At 45.2% G+C, this 23,152-nt stretch overlaps 1 protein-coding gene and 2 long non-coding RNA genes across 3 annotated transcripts in view; 1 reads left to right on the top strand and 2 right to left on the bottom strand.

The window, feature by feature from the left end:
* The window catches only part of Bmp6 (bone morphogenetic protein 6), a 151,395-nt gene that overhangs the window by 45,803 nt on the left and 82,440 nt on the right, over positions 1-23,152 (bottom strand). The window lies entirely within an intron of this gene.
* LOC143273469 (uncharacterized) lies at positions 413-3,683 on the bottom strand. Its single transcript, XR_013051583.1, has 2 exons — positions 797-3,683; positions 413-694 (listed from the first exon to the last, which is right to left on the bottom strand). It is a non-coding gene; the product is annotated as an uncharacterized LOC143273469 (long non-coding RNA).
* LOC121829590 (uncharacterized) overlaps positions 15,230-23,152 on the top strand; it is a 66,688-nt gene continuing 58,765 nt past the window's right edge. The window contains exon 1 of the long non-coding RNA XR_013051582.1: positions 15,230-15,558. This is a non-coding gene — a long non-coding RNA (uncharacterized LOC121829590). The remainder of the gene's footprint in view (positions 15,559-23,152) is intronic.

Genomic DNA, 23,152 nt, shown 5'->3' with positions numbered 1-23,152 from the left:
GAATGGCTTGCCTTTTCTGGGGCAACAAGGCCTCTCTATGCCCCCTAGCCACAGCTCAGCTGCTTCTGTTCAGTCCTGTTGGATTCTAAGTGTACTTGAAAAGGTAACGTTTTCTACATTGCCAAAGTCATACAAACTCGGCAGGGCTGAGCATGGGAACATATGACTCGGAATATACAAGACAGAAAATGCCCCTAGAGAACTGAAAGAATGAGGAAAATCATGTCTAAAAGAGAAACCTAACTTCCGAGCTGAGCAGGTACCTCTCACCTGGACAACGCCATTTTCAAGCTGTTCTATTCATAGGGCCCCAGAAATGCCAACCTACCAAGGCATTTGGGGGCACTTTTCCTTATACGGGGCAATGCCGATGAACAGCTTAAAGCCAGGAAGACAAGTTAATCTGGGAACCTTTCAAGTGTGACAGATTTGTGGCATGCATTTATTTATATTTTTCGTTTGGTTTCGATTTACTAATTAACAAGTGGGACAAGGAAAACACATTTTGGTTGAGTTAGAGGCGTGTTCTCTCACAGGACCTCGTCTCTGCTTCCTGGGGCCTTTGGTGAAATGTGACTTTTGGATCTGCTGCTCTTCAATAATTTCCATGTCTAACATGGCCTTGTCATGTCACTTCAGGATTGAGCTTAGGAAAAACCAGGCCGGAGAAGAGAATTCTTATCCAAGCATATATCTGTGGGGAGGGGAGGGGAGTAATTGGCTGGTCACTTTGTTGTTCCAAAGATTTCTCAGTGTCTCCCTCCCTCCGCTAATTCAAAACATTATACTCTCTTACCGCGGCCGCACCAGACGCACATTCTTCACTCTGGTGATTCACTTAGCTTTCCTGAGAACACAATGGACAGAAGATCTCCGTGTGAAGCGACTGATTTGCCTCCGGACCAGGTCCAAGCTAAACTGCTCACTTCACATTCTATTTTCCCAGAAGCACAGCAGGTCCTCGCAGTAGGAGAGGGTCCACAGGGTGGGTGGCTCCCTACCTCCCTCTGGCCAAGTCACAAGGTCTCAGATCACAGGCTGATGAGATCAGCAAGCAGGCATTTCCGTAGGTTTGGGGAAGAAGCGGAGGAGCACCAGCAGCAGTGTGGTCAAGACCGGTAGAGAGTAGCAAGCATCTCTGACTTAACCTTTGACCCAGGATTTCCAGAGACCAGCATTCCAGCCTCACCAAAGCACTGAGACAATAAAGAGCCAAGGTTCACAGAAAGCAGGTGGGGATTGGGATCGGGTAGCTCAGTGGCAGAGCACTTGTCTAGTGTGTGGAAGGCCCTGAGTTCCATCCATAGCACCAAAAAGAAAAGAGTGAGAGGAAAGGGGGCTATTGGGGGGATGTCAAAGAGCATGCACCATGGAGGGAGGTACATTACTGAAAAAAGGCATCGGCCACGCAGTAAAGGCATATAAGCACACAGATTAAAACCCCGTCCTCTTTAGCATATGATTGCCCTAACTTCATACTTACAAGTGATACAGTCCATGGATACTTGGTACAATGAGGTGCCACATCTTGATGCCCCCACAGCCTACACTTTGCCCTGCCCTGTCTCTTCCTGTCTGGTATCAGCAATAAGCAGCCAATAGGTTGGGCGGGAATAAGCCACAGGCAATTATTATGCAGACCATCTTAACCGTTTGCTTTTTCCACCAAAGCAATGAAGCAGCAATCAGCAACTGATGGTCTCTATTCAGAACCTTCAACAGCCCAGAAGCTGACAAGCAGGAACCCAGGACAGAACAAAGCACACACGCCAACTTGCTGTTTGGGAACGCAAACCTAAGCTGACAAGCAGGGTCGGCAGAGCCCCTCTAGGTAGACACAGCGCCCCGAGTTCTGCTGTTCCCAAGAATACAGCTGGGAAAGATCTGCCCAAGCTGGAGGGGAACACAAGAAAGCAACCATCAGGGAGCCTACTCCAGAAAGGACCTGACTGGGATGAAGGACCCTGCCTGGAGGAGTAATGAAAGGAGCTGATTCTTTAGAGTCCTTTTGAACCAAAGATGAACCCATCCAAGGAGGCTTGACCACAGAGAGAGTGGTGTACATCATGGCAACACTATGGTCCACCATCTCCAGACATTGCTGAACAGAGAAGAGCACAGTCCCAATGCCTGAGCCATCTTCCTTCCCCCTCCCTCCTGTGGTGGAGACCTCATGTGATTAAGCAGGGCTAAATCAGGGAACAGGGAGCAAAAATGGGCTCTGGAATGACTGAGTGATTTTCTCGTTGCTTTACTATTGTTTTTATGGCCTCAAATAAGATGCCAATAAAAACAAAAACTCAAAGCTGGAGAATATTTTCTCAGTCAGGCTGTCATTTAATCACTGAGGAGCCTCTGCTATGTGGCTAGATAAAGCCATATGCCCTTCAAGCAACACTATGGAAAAACACTTCGTTATCAAGTCAATCAAGTTTTAGAAGTTACCAGTCAGTGGCCAGATTTTATTGTGCCATCCAGCTAAAGGGGGCAAAATACAAATTGAGTCTTCCCTTTGTCGGGATGCCACAGGCTGGGTGTCCCAATAGGGATAACTAGAGATCTATAGGGAGGCATCACTCACCTCCTTGGATGGTGAGTCAATGGCATAGTCTCAGTTAAGTGCCTTCCTCCTTCATCTTCTCCCTCCCAGTTTCCTTGGTAACTAATCCCACATGTGAGCCATGACTCAAACAAGAGAAAGAACCACCCTCAGCCTACTCCAGGACATGCCGACTCTCCACACTCAACCAGAACTCATCAAACCAACAAATATCTACTGATCACTTATTCCCTAGCAGACATGTTAACCAACCAGCTTTGCAGTCTTGAATCACACTTCACATAGCTTATGTCTTCACAGGAAAGAAACTCAAAGGCCATCACAGCTTTTAACAATACCACACATGGACTGAATACTGACCTGCCATTCAATCCAACATGCAGTCAAGGTTTCCCACAAGCCCCTCCCCAATGTCCTTGAAGTCAAAAGATACTACAGCAACCCACCCTCCCCTCTACCAGCCAGAAAAAGATGATACTCACTGTCCAAAGGAAGTATGACAGAGGAAGAGGGGGAACTTCCTAGAAACTTCCCAGTGGCCACAGAGAGACATATTCTGCGGTTTACTGACCCTAAAAGTGTCCTGGAAAGACTTCTGGGAGTCCCAGATGTGTCAGCAGGTCCAGATCTACCTCCAGATTGTCAGCACTTCTTGTTTGTGTGATGCCCGTTTATACCTGAGTACGGAACTGTGTAGGGAACCTGGTTACTAGGCAATAATTTGTTGAATACTATATCATTATCTTCAGTGGGCAACAGAAGAGACCGCATCTGCTTCCTAGAGCTGCCCAGTGTTTCAATGAGGTAACGCACACACAGAGCGTTTGGGGAATCCTGAAAAAATGAAAGACATAAGTGACTCGTGTCTTCTGTTCCTCTCTTAGAACACAGCAGAGGTGACACGTAATCAGCTTCACCTCCTACAAGTAAGCCCTCCAGACATTCAGGAAAATGCCCGTCAAGACTTACCCCTGGGCTGGAGGAAAGCTTAGTGGTTAGGAGGGCTTGGTGCTCTTGCAGAGGACTGGAGTTCAACTCCTAGCACCCATGCTGGACCACTCACAACTACCTGTCAGTCCAGCTCCAGGGGATGGACACCGTCAAGGGCACCCACATACATGTACATATATATATATAGGCAAGCACACACACATACACATAAATAAAAATAAAGTGAATCTGAACTTTTTTTTTTAAAAGAGACACCATAGTGGCAGTTGCAGTCCCTCAACTTAGAACATTTTCTGTAGAAAAAAAAAAAGCCAGGGTGCCCTGAATGTTGAACAGGCCGGCTGCAATATGTAATTTCAGACTTGGAAACCTTAAACTGGACCACTGCCAGAAAGAGCAGGGGTAGGGAGGGTGGGGGTGGGCGCAGAGTTGCTGGAACACACACACACAGTGCAGCCCTGCTGCAGGCCTGGAGTAGCCCTGTGGTTAGCGGACTGAATGAAGTGCCTGAGGGACTCGTTGCCATGGCTTAAGATTCCATCGAATCAACAAGGCCACAGGACCTGGCACCACGACTTCTGAAACTTCAACTGTTAAGAGTCACACTACACTCTGGGTCGTCTGTACCACTTTGCTTCACTTTGCTGTTCCCAGCTGAGTGCGAACAGATAGGAGGGGGATCTGTGAAGCTGTAGAGCATACTGCAGAGGGATGGATGATGGTAAGGAGTGAGGAGAACCCCAGGATGGAGCAGGCTGCAGGGAGCAGGAAGAGGTTTCCGTATAAGCTCCCAGGATGAAAATAAAATTCACACAAAGAGACCAAGCCCACTGGGGCAAGATGTTGACACATTCAGAACTAGGCTCATACGCCAGATGGGAATAGGAATGAGTTTCCAAGACCTGACCCAACCCTCAAAGTGATGTACACAAAGAGAAAGGAGGAGAAGGTGACACCCATTTCCAAAGCCCAGGATAAGATGCAGCCAGTCCCATGTCCCCAAGCAGTACTTTATGCTGAATCTCATTCCCAGCAGCTTCCTCCTGTGACAGTCTGAGTCCCATTATACACCCTTTTCTAATGTGACCTGTGGCAGAGACATCGTGCTTCAATAGGAATACACTGAACACTGACTATACACAGAGAGCTTGAGTGGTGTGTGTACAGTGTCCTCATGATAATCACACATGGTAGCTGCAACGCTGTGCTGACTGCATGATTAGGAAGACTATTCTCAAAGAGGGGAATAGCTTACTCTAAGCCACATGGCTAATGAGGGCCTAGGACCTTACCCCTAAACCCATGTAGGAATTACTGTCCTCCAGAGCCCGTGGGCAGCCACCAGTACACCAGAGAGTTCAGGGGACAGTATCAGCTCACAACTCAGTGATCTCATCACAATGCAAGGACCTGAGAGGCAAGGCTTAGCCCTGCTACTCAGATCAGAAAGCATCCTTCCAGTGGGAACAGGGAAGTTAGAACACAGGGCCCCATACCTCATGGTTTGGGGCTCAAACTGCCACATTTAGATGGAAGTAAGGCACAGTGTGCACCCCAAAGTGTGAACCCCATTCTGCTTAGAAAGCGTTGGTTAAGTCAGACATGGGCTTCATGCCTGTAATCCCAGCACCAAGGAGTCAGCTTTTCTGCAAATTCAAGGCCAACCTGAGCTACAGAGGAATCTCTTGTCTCAAACAAAATAGAACACAACCCAAAAGAGTCTGAGATTTCCCTGGAAGAAAGCTGTAGATGGGAGAAACAGCCTGGAGCCAGCTAGATCCCCCTCTGTGGGACGAACATTTCTGAGGAGAAGTCAAAGATGAAGAAACAATTCCAGGGCTAGAGGCATGGTTTGCAGTCTTCTAGGCTGTCTGTGCCTGCTGCCTCAGGGCGCGATCCGATGGTCATGTTTCAGTGGACGGGCTCCACCTGGTGCCCCATGGGACTATGCACAGAGGGGCTTAAGGTTCCCAAACCCCAAAGCAAGTAGAGACCTAGAACAGCCAGAATCTGGAAGAGCTATCAGCAAGAGAGAGAAAGAGCCAGCATGTGGCCATGAACAAGACAAGAGAAGCCTTTCCCCAAGAGCTGTGACATGTACAACCAAATCTGTGGTCCTGTTACTCCCAATGGCTTCCCAACCCACCACAAACTCACAGGGTCAGATCTATTATCTCCAGATGAGAGCTTCCTAATTAGCATTGGGCCTAATGCCAACAGAGACAGTAAGAAAAGGTTTGCAGTAATCCCTCCCTATCCTTGGGTGTTCTAGAACATCCATCCCTTCAGACACCAAAATCTACACCTATCTAAGTCTCTTACATAAAATGGTACCAGGACTAGGAATATAGCTTAGTGGTTGAGTGGTTGCCTTGTTTCCATGAAGCTCTGGGTTCAATTCTCAAGACCATAATACATTAATAAATGTCTGAAATCATCTCCAGGTTAATTTAAAACTGAAGGCAACACAAAATGCTATGCAGATGTCTACACTTGTTCAGTGGAGAACCAGTTTTTGTTCCCAACTTTTCTTAGTTTTTTTTTTTTTTTGGTTGTTGTTCATTTATTCATTTATGAGACAATGTCTCATGGATCCCAAACTGTCCTCAAACTCAGTGTGTAGCCAAGGCTGGCCTTGAACACCTGATCCTCCTGCCTCCACCTCTTGGGTGTTGGGTTGAAAGTAGTCCACATTACCCACTTGTTTCCAAATTTGATTGTCTCCGTCAATGCAAACCCCTCTGACATTGAGGTCTACTGTATCTACAGAACTATCCATAGTTTTTGTTCTATAGTTCTATAGCGCAATAGCACACACAACACATTAAAATGAACACACAGAAGAATACACAATAAAGTTACATTTATTAGGAGTGATAATTACTGTGGATGAGTCCTTTTGTCTTTTGTTGTTGCCTCTACTTCATAAATGATTCATGACAAATAGATTCTGTTTGTAATAAAATACATGTGTTATTTAAAAAGAAAAAGTTAGACAGGCATCGTTTAAATGGACCATCGATGGCCCTGATTTCATTGCCTCTTACTTTTCTTCCTTAATTGGTTGAGCACTCTCAGATGACCAGGGACATGGCCGTAATGCCTCTTTCCAGCTGATGGGAAGATTGCTCACTGTACAAAAACAGAACCTCAGGCTTGTGTTTCTGGTTAAAAACTCCCAGGATCACCTCGACTACAGCTGGAAGATGGGAAACAGCATTTGGGATGGAAAGACTTTTTTCACTGGCTTGCTAAGCTCTGGGGAAAGGTTGTGGGGGGGACAGGGGCAAGCAAACACAGTAGCAAGGGCAGGGCACGCTGCTTCCTGGCTTCCGGGGGGTGAACAGACTTGAACTCGAAGCCTCTGAGGCCACAAACCTAAACTGATAGCCATCCCCCTGTCATTGGCTAGGTAAGGGATGTACTACTGAGACACCCCCTCCACCCTTTATCATTCATTCATTCTTTTTGAACAAGGTCTCATTAAGTTGGCTGAGGCTGGCCTTGAACTCACTGTCCTCTTGCCTCAGCCTCCCAATCAGCTGTGATTCCAGGCAAGTGCCTGCATTCTTGCCTACTCTAGAGGAGGGTGATGGGGCAGGGTTCCAGGGTTCCATGCTCTGAATGAGGCCCTTTGGCTGGAGCCAATAGTCTGGCTATTTGTGACTGAGCCATAAGCAGCACCTCCCCTTGGGAGCTAGTTTGTGATTAAACATTCACTAGAAGGGAAATTTTGCAAGTTGTGTGTGTTGATAATGTAGAACTCCATGAAGATACCAGCCATGACCTACAGCTGCCAGCAGGTTCAGATCAGGAGGAACTTTCCAAATCTGAATGGGAAGGGCTGCAATGTTTCACAAGTTGTGATACTAAGTTAAATACCATGATTCCATGGGGGAGTATCAAAGATAATAAAACTATTTTTATCTCAAGTCCACTTCAGCAAAGAAGGACATAATGCATGCATAGGGAATTGGGTATGGGAGTGCAGAATTCTACTGCTCATGAGGCTGAGGCAAGAGGGCTGCTTTGAATTTAGGGATAGCCTTGGCTATACAGAGAGATCTTGTCTCAATAAAACAAATATCCCACGGGTATAAAGCAAGCACATTATAGTGACTTTTTCATGTGTTATGTGAAAAAAGGAATGTTTTAAGAACGTTCTTTTATACTCCCAGCACAGTGAGATTAGGAGATCTGGAATGCTTCCCTGGCTCTAATTTGTACATTTTTTGCCTTGTTTTTGATCTACTGAAATTCTTTGTAAATTATGAGAAAAATCAGCAGAACAAAACTGTCTCAGCCACGGATTTGGTCTATTTTATGCTTTTTAAATATCTTCAAGGAAGCAGTCCAAGGATACCATGTGGGCATGGAGACACAGTCTAAGTTTATTCACCTGTTAGACCCAAAGCACAATTGTCCCCACACAGACGGGAGTGATCAGGCTGGAGAAGGCTGGCCAGTTCACTTCCAGATCCCTCTTTCTTCTCTCTGCACTATGAAGCAGTTGAAGAAGATGATCCCCAAAGCCTATCCCAGCATCCCATTTCTACACTGACAAGAGGTGTTTTGGGGCTACTTTTACAATCTGCTTAGATGAAGGTTAAAAGAAAATGCACGCACATGCAGGACTTCCGCTCCAGACTAAAGCAAGCAGCTTGCTGACTTTATGAAGACATAATTCCATTACTCATTGATGACTGAGCGTTCTGAGGACCTCCACTGAAGAAGTAAGAGGTCAGTGATGCTGAGCCCTAGCAGATCCAGAGATGAGAGCATGCACCTGACTCCTCTCAGACCATACAAGAACCAAATGAGCTCATTCACACATGTAAGAACATGTCACAGCTGTGATGTTCAAAAGCAAGGCATGGGCTACAGAGATGGCCAAGCCAGTATTAGGCTCCTGAGTTCATTATCTAGAGTCCACAGAAAACAAAAACAAACAAACAAAAACAAAAAATGGGGTGTGGTGGCACACACTTGTCAACCAGTGGGGCAATGAAGGGTGGCAGATCCCTGGCCTCACTGGCCAGCTAGTTTAGCCTACTTCAAGAGAGTTCCAGGTCAGCAAGGAACTTCCCCCACCCCGCGCCCTCCCCCTTTCCCTCTCCCTCTCCCCCCCCACACACGTGAGCAGCACCTCCACATGCATGAACACATATATATTCTCCAGTACATGATCTCACGCATTCTCACTTGTATACACATGAAAGTGCACACACAAAAACATAGCCTTGTGTTTCTGATGAAATCAGAAAGTTGGTTTCTCCAAAGTCAAAATGTGATGAGGAATTGGGGCTTGTATCTGTTTGCCTCTGTCTCTGACTCATCTCCCTTTTAAAGTAGTGTTTAGAATAATTGACAATCCTGGTTAACTAAAGGACTGGAGTGTTAGGAATTGAAGTTTGACCTAATGAAAAACATCAAGCACCCATAGGGCCACACCAGACATAGTAGATAACAAGCTTTGCTTATATAGCATTCTAGAGTATTTCCCCCTAATGACGCGGTGTTGTTTTCTTTGACCTATGATAGCTTTCCATCCCACTAACACAATGCCTGGAACAATCAACTTACAAAGAAAACAGAAAAGGTTTTCTTAGCTCACTGCTTTGGAAGTTCCTGAGCATGACTGACTGGCCATGTGGCAAGGAAACACACCACAAGAACAGGAACGGCTTACTTGATGGTAGAGATGGAAGAGACCAGAGGAGCCGAACCCTCCAGCCCCTGTGAGGGCACCCAGTGACACACCGTCTTCCCACTGATACCAGCTCCTGAGGGCTCCACCTCTCTCAGCAGTACCAGCCTGTGGACCAAGTCTACTCCATGAGCCTTGTGGAGACACTTGATACCTAAGCTGCAGGGTAGCTCCTATCCTGGTGCACGGGTGCACCTTGAGATGAACTAATTCAGTTAATCTTCAAATCGTTAATCATTAAACAATAGTCAGTATAGGCAAAAGACCACTCTGGCTAGTTCTTTAATTGGGAAGTTTTCCATTTGGGGAGAAGCTTGCTCTCAGTTCTTGTTTGATCCCTCAGTGACTCAATGGCTACACGCCCCGAGACTTCCTGGCTGTGGTCATTCATTAGGTCAGAACCCAAGGTCACTCTAGTAGCTAATAGGTGGGTTTTGGGATCATACACACTTTGGTTTGAGATACTGGCTCCTCCACTCAAATAGCGTAGGCCAGAAGATCACTTGATGGCTGAGTAGCCAGTGTGTTGTTAGAATCAGGGAGAAGATCCATTCTAACTGTTCTTGAATGGAGTGTGAATGTGCTCAAAGCCTCCCTTGAAACTCTCCATCTAACCACTGGCTTTGTCATCTAGAGGGCAGCCCTCTGCAGGCCACTGATGATTGAGATGGTCTAACACAGAAGTAGAACCCATGTGCAGGCGTCAGTCAGACCCTAATTGAAACCACACCAATGCACAAGAGATTAGCAAGATGCCCCTGCCAACTATTTGGTTTCCAGTCTGAACGGGTATTTCTACAGCTCTGCTGTGTTCTATTTCCTCTTGTTCTATTTTTGGACACAGGGATTGTGTTAGGAAGTCCACCAACTGGAGACAAAGGAAAACCTTAATACCAAACACATCATCCTTGTTCAACTCACTGCAAATTATAATGGGAACCAATTAGGTCATTTCTTCCCTCTATTTTTAATATTTTGGGGCTGGGAGATACAACTCAATGAATGGGAAAGCACTTGCCTGAAATGCGACAATTCCCAGCAACACTACACCTACATACCCCCCCATACCCCCCTCCACACACTCACACCCCAATCCAAATTGTGATCTTCCTCATGACTCCTAGGATCATTTTAACCTTTACAATATTTTCATGGAAGCCATTTCAACCAAGACTATGGATGAGCATGGCCACCAGTGGTAGAGACAGTATGTACGATCAATAGAACACTTACTATGTATCCAGCAGAGTGATCAGCACTATATACCCGGACTCCTTTCTCACAGCTCCCACTTCATCCTAACTGGTGACAAACTTCCCCCAGTTCCCGAAGGCTATTCATGACAGGGCCTGTACATTTGCTTTGAACCCAGAGACTTTATTCTAAAGTTCACTTTGATAATCACCCTGCTATTCTCCACACATTCAAAACGATTTTTGTGTGCATCAGCCCATCACTGTGTTAGTGCTGAAGTCCTTGGTGGAGGTTGGAATTCATAGCTTCCAGGAAGTAATGACACTCCCAGTTCAATGCTAGAAACCAGGACTGACTTCTTGGTTAATTAAGTCCATGAGTTCTTCTGGTGTTGTGCGAGAAGAGACCCCGTCGAGGGAAGAATAATTCAGCAGGTGACTCATGAGCTTGGCATCACACAATATGATTATTTTGAAAGATATATAGATAAGCTCATTATATAACTAGCTAACAAGGACACACATGAGTCACCAGCAAGGAAATGATGATGCCAGGGAGGTCCAGTGGCATACTCACTTTGGGGACTGAGCTGCGTCCAGTATATGGGGCTCCTGCCTCTTGGACCCCATCTCCCTGCAGTGGTCTGATGAAGAGTGAGACACAGAGAGGGAAAGAGGTCAGGAGAGAGAGGATTCATGTCATTAATGAGAGATTCGGGGAGAGAGTTGAAGGATAAACATAAAGAGAATCTGCACATTTCATGTAGAAGGAAAACAACCCAGAAATAAAAATAAGAACATCAGAAGCTGGTGAATGAATACATTGTGTGACCTGGATTTCATCCAGGCAGTTCTCCTTGGCAAGTGTTTCTCTAGGGCTGGCGGGTTACGGAAAGAAGATGCTGGTTTGATCTTTCATGTTGTTGGTGTTCTTGCAATGAAATCTGGACTTCCTTTGTTAGTTCAAGCTAGACCCGAGAGGAAGATGTGGGAAGTCTTGCTAGGGAACAATAAATACTGAAGTGGAGAAGATAATAAACACAGTCTTAAGGTTGAAGGAAAACTAATAGTTTTATGGCTTTGGCTGTAATAGGCAAATTTCTAGAGACCCTCCCCCTAAGATTTCCTAGTGTAGGTCCTGGTGTCATGCCCTGATTGTGCCAGATGATGTGACAAACAGGTGCTCAAGTTGTGATTAAAATTGCTAATCAGTAAATTTTGAGTGAAACACAGTGTGAGTGAGGTATCCACTTGGGCCTAAACTCATAGAAGGCTCCCTTTAAAGGTCCAGAGTTTCATTCAGTTGTACTGTGAATTGTCCATCATTAGAGGGTGCCCCAAGGGCCCATGTCTTCCAGGCCTATTCCCCAGCCTCTCAGATGCTAGGAGGTGGCAGAACCCTTAACAGAAGGGGTGTGTGAAAGGAAGTTAAGTCTCCTCGTGGGGATGTGCCCCTGAAAGGCATTCTGGGACCTGATCTTTTCTCTTCCCTTCTTATCCGCCTTAGGGTCTGTCCACTCTCTGTCCCCACACCATGACATTTTGCCTACCATGGGTACAAACGACACAGACCCAACTGATCATGGACTAAAATCAACCAGCTTCTCTTCTTTATGTGCTGCTTTTCTTCGGCACTCTCGTCAGAGCAACTGAAAGCCAGTATCAAGGGGCAGCAGGGAGACTGCGGGAGTGATGGACTTTCAGTGGCTCTCACAAAGAGAACACTAGTCGGCGAGGAAGACTTTGACTCACACCATTAAAGAAAGGGGACCCTAGTCCAACCACCACAACAAATTGAATCACTGCAACCGCAGATTGGACCAGCTGCAGTTTCCCAGGCATGCCACGAGGGGGCGGCACCACTCAAGAGCAGTAGGTTTTAATCTTGACTCTCGGGTGGCTTTCTAGAGAAACGGGAGAAGGAAAGGTGGGAGGAGCAAAGAAGCACCTCTTATACACGTGACCACTTCCTATTCAGAATCAGGGGAATTCCCAAGAGAATCTGCAGGGAAATAATGCGGAATGTCTGTTCTTAAAATGTGGACATCGAACTTAAAATTATGTTTACTTTATGCCAATGCGAAAGCAACAGGAAGTCCAGTGAACCATGCTTTCAATTGGAATGTCTATCTGCCCTGGACTGGCAATATTACCAGTCTTCTCTGGGACTGCTGAGCTGTGACACTGGATGGCAGGTCCACCCTCTCGACACTACCCAGTCAATTGTGTGGCTGGGCTAGGATGCTCCTAATTGAGGTGTATTCCATGCACTTTCAACTTCCCGTGGGCTTACTGGGACATAACCCCATCTGAAACCCATGCCATTCTACAAAATAATCCAATTGTGCATCATGATAAAAAAATTAAATGAGAAAACCAGAACGGAGGTAAGAACATGGAACCAGGAACATTAATGACAAATGGTGTGCCATTAAGACCCTTTACCCATGCTAAGAATGGTTTTCTGCACTTTCAGCACTTGATGAAACAAAAATCCAAAATCAGTTATATACTTTACATAGAAAAGTCACCCAAGAAAAGCTGGGGCCTACGAGTAGACCCCTATGGGGGTGGCTTACAGCTGGACAAGGTGTTGAAACTGTAAATAAAGTTTTTACTGTACTTTGATATCCAGTAATGAAACTAACAGTAGCTGAAAACACACCAGAAACATTTACATTTCCTTAGTTTCTTAGTGCTTTGAATATTTTAAATATAATTAAACATATTTCTTCTACGGGCTCTTCAAATAACAATAGCTTTGGGGATGGAGATGGATCAATGGTTAAGAGCAGTGGCTGCTCTTCCAGAGGACCCTGGTTCAATTCCCAGCACCCACATGGTGCCTCACAACTGTCTGTAATGCCAGTTCCACGAGATATGACACCCTCTTCTGGCCTGTAAGGGCACTACAGAGATGTGGTACATAGCCCTACATTCAGGCAAAACATCCATACACAAAAATACAGAGAGGAGGAAGATGAGGAGGAGGAAGAGGAGGAGGAGGAGGAGGAGGAGGAGGAGGAGGAGGAGGAGGAGAGTTTTTGAGGGCTTAGGAAATAGTTGACTGTGAAATATCTGCTGTGCAGGAGGACCTGAGGTTGATTCCCAGAGCCACACACAAAAGCCAAGTGTGGTAGCACATGTCTAGAATCCCAGCAGTGAGGAGGCAGGGACAGGAAGATCCCTGGTCATCCATCTTAGTCTAATCGTCAAGTTCTGGGTCCAAGGGTGAGATCATCTCTCTCTCTCTCTCTCTCTCTCTCTCTCTCTCTCTCTCTCTCTCTCTCACACACACACACACACACACACACACACACACACACACACACACACACACAAAGGTGGGCAGCTGTCTTGAGGACACCTGAGATGAACTGACCTCTGGCCTCCACATGCAGCTACTCATGAATGTACACAAATAAGAATAGCTCTGGCACTCACTATCACTGTTCCAACAAATATACCAAAGGGTTAATACCGATAGTGTGTTTAATAGTGTGTCGGGGGGAGATGGGGCTTAGGATTAAACCCAGGGGTTCCTGCGTGCCAGTCAAATATTCTGCTTCTGAGCTACATCTGAGCTACAGCTTAATTCTGTTTCTATTGTGACTTGAGTGAATTTTAACTTTTCATCTGTTCTAATGTATGTGTATGTTTATTCCTTATTATAGGTCTCTGATTACTTTATAGCTAGAATTCATAATCATTTTACTTTCTTCCAGTTTGTAATAGATTAATTTTGTAAATTTCTGGTGCCTAAAGGCTATTGTATTTCAAAATATGTCCAAAGTCTAAGGCAACATTCATATGCACCAAAATGAAGAGAGTTCCTTATGTAAACCAAGTGAAACATTTCCTAAGATTGAGAGTTTAAAATAGTTATGTGAGAGAATATTCTGTCAGTCTCAAGAGCAGATGGATTCGCTTACTCTTCCCTCCCTAAAGTCCTCCTGTTTTCTTAGTCCTGTTATAACATGACCTTATCAAAGCATACAACATGGACAAGGCTTGCTCTAACCCGGCCCTAACCCAAAACAACCATAGCACTGTTAAACCTGGAAACTCCACTCTGGCTCTGGTGCCCTCCACCCTGTTACCTCCATTTCAACACTTGCCCGTACAGACACCAGGCTCTGAGGGAGACATCATCCTGTGCTCTCAGAACTATCACAGTCATTTTCACAGATATTTTTCTCGTTTTGCTAAGAATTCCAGACCAGAGAGGTGGCTCAGTGGGTAAATAGGCATGCCTCCAAGACTTGAATTCTGTCCGCAGGGCTCATGTGGTAGATGGAGGGTACTGACACCCACAAGTCATTCTCTGCCCCACCCCACCCCCCACACATAAATACATGCAATTTTAAAATTTTTTATGAAAAAAAGTCCAGTTTAAAACACACACACACACACACACACACACACACTTTTCATCAGCAGGGGCTTTTCACTACCTAAAGAGAACATTAAGTGATTCCAAGATAAGAGGTATTTGTAGGACAAATCGTCACCACTTCAGTGTCCCTGGAAAAGCCTAACCAAGGGAAGAGAGCCCACATGAACCTAACAAAGGGGTGAGTGACAGCTTAGAGACAGCGAGGAGGCATGGAATCAACCGGGTCAAATTATACCATGTTCCAGTCAAGGGACACAGCGGGGGCGGGGGGGGGGAGGGGGGGACGAGCGCTGGCTTGGACCCCATTTCAGAACAGCGTGTGTCACCACCACCACCTCCTCCATCCAGTCAGTTCAGCTAGATGGGGAGGCGGACCGGGCTAACTGCGAGCACTGAGCACTTCTCCCTGGGGAGTATCCATTTGCCTTCCTAGGGGGCTTGTTCCCATGCTGACAAGTGGACAAGACCGACTCAGCAACGCGTTACCATGCCAACGGCGCAGTCCTGTACGTCAGACCTTCTTCAAGGCTCTTCGCCATTTCCTTCTCTGCCATCATTGATTTTCGCCCCGTGTCGTTTCACCTGACAACAAGCATCTCTCCCTTCACGACCTCAGAATTCAGCCCTCATGGACCTCGTCTGACTTGGGCTCTTAGAAGCTAACTAACTTTTGATACCAACTTCACACCTGTGGAAGGAGCTGGGAATGCCCCGCATTTGCCGTCAGCTTCTAGGACCAGAAGTGAGTGTGGTGAGTAAATCTATTCTCTCAGGCATAACTTTAAAAAAAAAAAAAAACCAAGGATGGTGTAATAGCCGTGTTTATTACTGACCTTTAACTCCATTCAGCATGAGCTTTGTAATTACGTATTCAACTGTTTAGGCTCTAAGTGTGAGCTGCCCTGAGGTGCTTTACATTTATGATGAGTCCTTCCATATGACATGTTCTAATGTGTAAGGGGTGGGGGGTATTGCTCAGAGGGACTCAGTGTCCAACCTGGGTGTCAGGGACAGGTGTGGCAAGGACAGAGTCATCCCTGGTATTCTGACTCTACACTGTTGCTTTCCCTAATCTTTCACATTGTAAGAATGCCTGTTCTTGGGGCTGGAGAGATGGTTCAGTGGTTAAGAGCACTGGCTGCTCTTCCAGAGGACCTGGGTTCAATTCCCAGCACCCACATGGCAGCTCACAACTGTCTGTAACTCCAGTTGCAAGGAACCCAACACCCTCACATAGACATACATGCAGGCAAACACCAATGCACATAAAATAAAAAATAAATTGTTACAAAGACTCAAGGAAGGAAGGAAGGAAGGAAGGAAGGAAAAGACTGCCTGTTCTTAAATATCCAATCATCAGGAACCAGCGCTCACTACAGAAGTGTAGAAGCCACAGTGTGGGTATTGCCTCTCTCACACTCCGAGCTCTTCCTCCTCTTAAGAACAAATGTGTTTTAAGGCTCCGTAGACACTCGGAGCAAGATATAAAAAATGCAATTCCATAGAATAATGAACGAATGAAGCACCCAGAAAACAATCTCGGCAACGCTAACGGATCCCCTGGTTAGATTTCATACTTTGTGTTTCTAGTTTGTAACACAAAAGGAAAGGTTTAGGACAAGGACAGAGAGCAACTCAGAGACAGGCACATCACACTTGAGTTACTGCTTCTTCAGTCCTTAAATCCAGCACAGCGCCTGAGACCAAGTCAGTGTCTCAGGATGAGGTTCACGCAAGCCAGGCACAGTAGTGCACACCTGTAATCCCAGCACTCAGAAGGCTGCGGCAGGGGAATTGTGAGTTAAGGGCAGTTAGGACACACAGTGAGACCCTGTGAAACAAAGATAGAGAGAGGAAGCATGGGAGAGGGAGAGGAAGAAAAGAGGGAGAAAAGAAAAAGAGAAGAGGAATTCTGTGCATGTAGCATGCTTACCTGAGTGGCAAGGACAGGAAACGCAAAGCTCCTGGGATTGGCTACCCATCAGCCTCTGTGGCAGCAGGAGGCTTCCTGGGCTCAGTGTGCCCTTGCTAAGGGTGGGACACTGAGCTGTGTGTCCTCTGACTCGATGGACATTTCAGGTTTTCTGTGAGCCTTTGTAGCTATTACACTTTAGGCCTCACACAGTATGAGGGCCACCGTTCTGCTACTTATCGATAACAAAGGACGTGTAATTCTTACTTTTTAGTAAACCTAATTAATATGTTTGAGTATGATGGCATTAAAAAGTTTCCCTATCAGTACATACAATTAGCCAATGAAGAGCCAACTTCAGGGACTTAGGATACAGAAATATATTTAATTATTTTTTATATTTATATTTTATTTTTGTATTTATATTTTATTTATATTTGAGACAGGGTTCTGGCTGTCTTGGAACTCACTCTGTAGACCAGGTTGACCTCAAACTCACAGAGATCTGCCTGCCTCTGCCTCTGGAGTGCTGGGATTAAAGGCATGCACCAATACTACTCATAATTATTTTAAAAAATCATTTCAAAGCTTTGAGTTAATCATCTCTAGCTCTGTATGCAGTAGGCAGTCAGACAACTTCTCAGTGACCAACGCTGAAATGAAAGGTTTCTCGGTGCAAGAGATTGTGGAAAAAAATATGTCATTTCCATAATCAACTCTAGTCCCCCAGGTTCTGCTGTCTCAGAGATGCCTAGTTCCCTAGAAGGCTTCCTAAACATTCAACCCACATGGCTACTTCCCCGTCCAGCTCAGCACAGCATGAGTTCGAACACAGCCACACACTGGGCTGTCAACTGAAATCAACAAACAGCATTTACAGTCATAACCATGCCTGTCTGCCTCACAGAATCTGGAGATTTCTACTGAATAACAGTGGGTGGAATGTGGTCAGCCCGTCAGGAGTAGCCCCCAGACTGAATGTATTCTGACACTAATCAGGAGAGGAGCCATGAGTCTACACTTAATTTTTAAACCTCATCTCATCCTTTTCCGACCCTCCATAGCCACACACAGGGGAAAAATCCTGTTGTCCACGCTACGCATTCTTTTCCCAATTCTTCTGGGCTGTTCTTCCATTTCTGTTTAGAACAGCTAATCTTCCACAAACCTGGACGGAGTGCAAGAAGCCCATTTTGCACATCCCAATCCCACAAACGTAAATAAGGCCTGGATACCATTAACCCTTGAATGACAGCTTTTCCCAGCCACAGATCCAAGGAAGGTTTAGGAAACATATGATATCAGTTCCGCACTCATTCCAAAGAGTTTATTACAGGTTTCACAAAGCTACCAGAAATTTCCACTTATATAAACTCAAGCCAAACATTTTGAAAGGATGAAATGTTTAAGCAACCACTTAAAGTTTTTTCAACATAGACATAAAAAGGCTATACTCCTATGACATGTACCCATCGGAATAAGAGGAACCAAAGCCCCACACTGAAAAAAAAAATAGTTCTCAATGTTCCTGATGGTCACAAGTTTCAAGAACCTTTAAAGCACAGACGTGCAATAGGAAATGGACGACTTGGGGCCAGTTTGATCTTTCAAAGCAAATAAGATGATCTCGAAATCTATTTAGCACCAGCTGTCAGAAAGGAGGAGAGATGAGGTTATGAAAGCCATCCAAATCCTTGTTAGGTGCCACATGTCCGAAGAACAAATGAGAAGTTTAAAGCTGACAGTTCAGAACTTGTACTCGTGGTGCTGAGATGCTAACTACAGCACTAATATTAGGGATGGTTTCCCCAAGAAGCTCTGAGCAGGTTCTGGTGAATGACATCTGCTGTGTTCACAGGCAGATTTCAAAGACCCTTTCCCATCCATCAGTAAATGTTCAATATTCCAGAAGTTTGCCTTTGACCAAAAAAAGCCTGGAGTTAATTATAGACACTGGGGGATCACTGACCAAGCCTGCCTACCCTACCTGAGACTTCAAGATGAATTTGAAGTAGCAGACACGTGAAGCAGAGGCAGACTTCTTTCTTGTGACTGATCTCCTCAACTCTCTACACTCTAAGCATACATCAAACTCAGCATACATCTGAAGCTCCTGGAGAGCCAATGAAAAATCAAATTGCTGGGCCCCATACCCAACACTTCCAGCTTAGCAGTGATCTGGTGTAGGATCCAGAGCCACAATTAACAAGACCAATATTAACAGACCACAATTAACAAGGGACAGTAATGCTGACAAATGCAGACCACACTTTGAGAATCAATGCCCTGTGTCTATCAAAAGGCTGGAGATGGAACACAAGGTTAGGCGTCCTGCAGGGTACCACTCTCTCAACTATAATGATTAGGTGACTGACTACTCTGTAGGATAACAGCTCACTGGTTTCTATTTCTTTTCTAATATAGTGCTTTCATTAATTTGTTGAAAGTTTCATACATGCATATAATGTATTTTGGTCATATCCATCCCCACTTCTGCCCCTCACTCCTCCTGGATCTACCCCCTGAGACTTCTAACTGTATCTTAATTTTATGCTCCCACCCCCAATAACCTACTAAATCCAATTTCTACTGTCCATACAGGCACAGGTGTGGGGTCATCCACTGAAGCACGGTTGATTTACCAGAGGCAACACCCTTAATGAAAACCCAGGAGCCATCAACTGTCAATAGCTTCTCACCCGGGCATGGGGAGGGCTCGTGGGCCCTTCCCTTCCTCATGCTGTAATGTTGACTAGTTTGATCTTGAGTCTTGTACAGGCAATCACTGAAACGTGTTGTCATGTCCAGAACTTACTGTTATACTCTAATCTTCCCTGGCTTCTAGTTCTTATGGTCATTTTTATCACTTCTGTGACGATCCCTAAGTCTTGCAGGGGAAGGATATGCTATAAATGTCCCACTTATGGCCAAGCACTCCACAGACATTTATCCTCCCCACTTTGACTGGTTGTAAGCTTTGGTGTTAACTGCCACTCACTGTACAAAGAAGCTTCTCTGATGAGGACAGAGAACTGCACTGACCTATGAACAGAGAGGTGTGCGTTTAGATAGCAGTTTGATACTATGTCCAGTTAGGAAAATAATAAAAAATAAATTCTCCCTGAGCTTCCCGGCCATGGGTTCTTGACCAGATTTACTCTCTTATGTGTGTGGAGCCTAAATCCAATCAGAAAGTGGATGGTTACTTCCATAATATTTCTGCCATTATTGCACTTATTAGCATATCTTGCCATGTAGGTCATTACCGTAGCTCACAAATTCAAAAAATATTGATGATTTTCCTTCCAGCAGCCTACATACTACCTTCCCATACTAGGAAAACTAGCCAACATGGAGGGAAGTTCTTGATCAATACCAGCCTGATGTTTCCATGTTCTATGACTCAATTGTGTGGTGTCTTCAGCAATAGGGTCTTACCATAAAGTTCTGATGGGCCACCAAGAACCATAGCCAGAGCCTGTGTTGTTTTGGGGTGTCTTTGGGACTCTCTTGACCAAAAACTCGAAGGGAAGAGGTTTCCCATACCTTGCACTGGGCTTTTTGTTCAGCAGTCTATAGTCTCCAGGTGGGGTATTAACCCATGTTAACTCCAATTGAGAGGAGGGAGGGAGGGGGGGAAGGAGGGAGAGAGGGAGAGAGGCTTATAAAGTAGTTGGTTTCCATATTTTTTTCAAACATCCTCTCCCAATCTCCTCTTCTGTCTTACCAGTCAATTTATTGCAAAAATCTTTTTTAGCATGTTTTGAGAAGAGCACAGTGTGTGAAGACCAGAAGGTATTTTTGAGAGTCTGTTCTTTCTTTCTACCACGCGGGTTCCGGGATTGAACTCAGGTCGTCAGGCTGGACAGCAGACGCCTTTACCCACTGAGCCATCTGGCTTGCTCGCTTGTTTCTATTTTTAAGAGTAAGAAAGCTGGACTGGAGAGATGGCTCAGAGGTTAAGAGCACTGACTGCTCTCCCAGAGGTCCTAAGTTCAATTCCCAGCAACCACACGGTGGCTCACAACCATCTGTAATGAGATCTGGCACCCTCTTCTGTACATAATAAATAAAGAAATCTTAAAAAAAAAAAAAAAAAAGAGTAAGAAAGCTGTTGGGTGGTGGTGGCACATGTCTTTAATCCCAGCACTTAGGAGGCAGAGCCAGGGAGATCTCTGTGAGTTCGAGGCCAGCCTGGTCTACAGAGCAAGATCTAGGACAGGCACCAAAACTACACAGAGAAACCCTGTCTTGAACCCCACCTCACCCCCCGCCGAAGAAAAGAGACTAAGAAAGCTGACAAACTGAGTCAAGAGATGTTCAGATTAAAACTGGGAGGGTTGTTAAGTATTGAGATGGGGTAGGCAGTAAAGTCCTCTCGTCAGAAGAATAATACTGGAGACAATTTACAGTTCAGTATTATGACTCACCCTGGACAGAAAGTTTAATGAATCCACTTTCATCCCGGTGAGATGAATTGTAATAGTTCTTGCCTCCTCACTATGCTACATGAACTAGCCACTATAACATGGAACTTTAATTCTAACCTTTGCTTTCTTTAAAAAAAAAATTAGCAATCCCATTTCAGCTCATAGAAGATAAACTAATTTTAGGCTTAAGTGGAAAGCATTAATTTCACTGGGATATAAAACACTGAATGTCGGCCAAGCCAAGAAGGGAAAGAACCAAGGAAAGACAACAACAGAAGTCTCTGTTGACTACTTCACTGGGCTTCGGCAGCTTAAGTCACTTGGTTTCCTAGTTGTCTAGACAAATAGGTGGAATGTGGTCCTTACAATCACAGAAAACATCACAAGCTAAAAGAACACAGTCTTACCACAGAAGCCTGACTTTTTTAAGTCAAAGATCCCTGTAAGGGAATGAAAGAAGTCACAGTCCACATACTTACAGGACAAGAATCTTAAAGGGTCACCAAGCTGTTTGCATGAAGCAATTAGCTGTCTAGAAGTCCTGGGAACAGGACATGAGAGTTTAACGTATAGCTTTCCCACTCACCCTAAGAAGTGATCAACAAAGAAAACAGCCTTACCAAGTTGGGTTGGATTACAATACATGTCAATCTCCTTTGAGGACCTGGATCTCTGAAACAAGAGGTCCAGGTGCTGGAAACCCAAGGGCAGCACTCACCCTGGGAGGGTGTTTCCAACTGGTCAACTTAATGTGTTGAGTATGCTCTGTGGAAACGTTTGGTGCTAATCTCCTAAACCACATTGTTGACCCGTGTCTCAGAATGCAGCAATGTTTGTGTGTGAAAGGGTACATTCTTTCCAAGGGGACCCTTCACACTTGAGCAGTAATGAGACCAAATGTGACTGGAGTCCTGTGTCAGTCCAACCAGAGATAAGCAGACTCCAATGCGCCTTCTGTGCTGACCTCGCTCAGCCTCACTAGTATACTTTACACGCTGTATTTTTCAGATTTTAATGGCCTTCTGACTTCTGTGCTAGAATAATTTATGGTCTCACTGACCCTCAACTTGCTCTTCATGGGGTTTTATTTTGCCTTACATGGTCCTACAAAGGCCCTTAGAAAACCACAAAGCTCTTGAACCAGATAGACTGTTTTCTGCCATCATTACAAAACACACGCTCACTGATTCCTGCTCATTTCTGTTATGTGAGACCCCCACAAAACTCTAACAACACTAGACGTGGTTCCCTTCCTCTGCCTCCCAGGCAGCGATGCAGTTAATATTCCATCCTCCACCACTCGAACAAGAGAGCAGAGCGAGCTTGCTTCTTTTCTTCTTCCTCTTCCTCTTCTTCTTCTGAGGCAGGGTTTCCCTGTGTAGTTTTGGTGCCTGTTCTGGATCTTGCTCTGTAGACCAGGCTGGCCTTGAACTCACAGAGATCTGCCTGGCTCTGCCTCCCGAGTGCTGGGATTAAAGTTGTGCGCCACCACTGCCGCCACCGCCACCACCACCACCTGGCACAAGCTTGCTTCTTTAGGTGAGCACAACAGGGTAGCAGGAATGGCAGCTTTCCAGTGTCTCAAGTTAAAAGGATACACATTTCAGTCTACTTTTAAAAATGTCTGTGAGCAGGACCATCATTGGGTGCATACTGGATAGACATGGATCACTTCACAATACCTATATATCAGTGTGTGGCTTTGTAATACAAGATAGCATTTATGAACTCCACATTGTATAAAGCATTGACAATGAACTCAGTAGTTACTCTAGGCTCTACTAAAAGGATGGCAGATGAAATGTAAGCTTTTACATGGGAAGGATCCTAGGTGAGATTGCTTATCCTTCTTGCTGCTATTTCTTAGAAGATTATAGGCAAGGGAAGTTTTCACCTGCTCAAACATAGTATATTCATAGGGTTAGACCTGGAACAGTGCTTAGAATTTAATAATAACTAGCATTCTGGAAAAGATTTCTTTTAATCACCCTGCCATAGCTTGG

Source organism: Peromyscus maniculatus, chromosome 5, assembly GCF_049852395.1.
Source record: "Peromyscus maniculatus bairdii isolate BWxNUB_F1_BW_parent chromosome 5, HU_Pman_BW_mat_3.1, whole genome shotgun sequence".
Classification (NCBI taxonomy): domain Eukaryota; kingdom Metazoa; phylum Chordata; class Mammalia; order Rodentia; family Cricetidae; genus Peromyscus; species Peromyscus maniculatus.
The sequence above is the reverse complement of the archived record's forward strand: the minus strand, read 5'-3'. Positions and strand labels throughout refer to the sequence as shown.